Source organism: Etheostoma spectabile, chromosome 13, assembly GCF_008692095.1.
Source record: "Etheostoma spectabile isolate EspeVRDwgs_2016 chromosome 13, UIUC_Espe_1.0, whole genome shotgun sequence".
Taxonomy (NCBI): Eukaryota; Metazoa; Chordata; class Actinopteri; order Perciformes; family Percidae; genus Etheostoma; species Etheostoma spectabile.
Window position 1 is genome coordinate 21,975,362 of NC_045745.1, and position 211 is coordinate 21,975,572.

Sequence of the window (211 nt, forward strand, 5' to 3'; positions counted from 1 at the left end):
ATGGATATGGTTTAATTTTGCGTTACATGACCCACTTATATGTGTTTAACCTGTGTTTGGATCTCTTCTCTGCTCTCTCTCCTCTTACTCTCCGCGCAGCCCTGCCACACAGCGCCGGTCCACATTTCTGACATTTGTCTACAGTTTTAATTCTTATTAACACAGCTGTATATTGTTAAGTATGAGCGGCAAACCTGTATTTGTACCAGTG

The 211-nt window shown here is 42.2% G+C and overlaps 1 protein-coding gene across 2 annotated transcripts in view; it reads left to right on the forward strand.

Annotated features, from left to right (window-relative positions):
* Positions 1-211, forward strand: part of uspl1 (ubiquitin specific peptidase like 1) — a 17,161-nt gene that overhangs the window by 5,343 nt on the left and 11,607 nt on the right. The window lies entirely within an intron of this gene.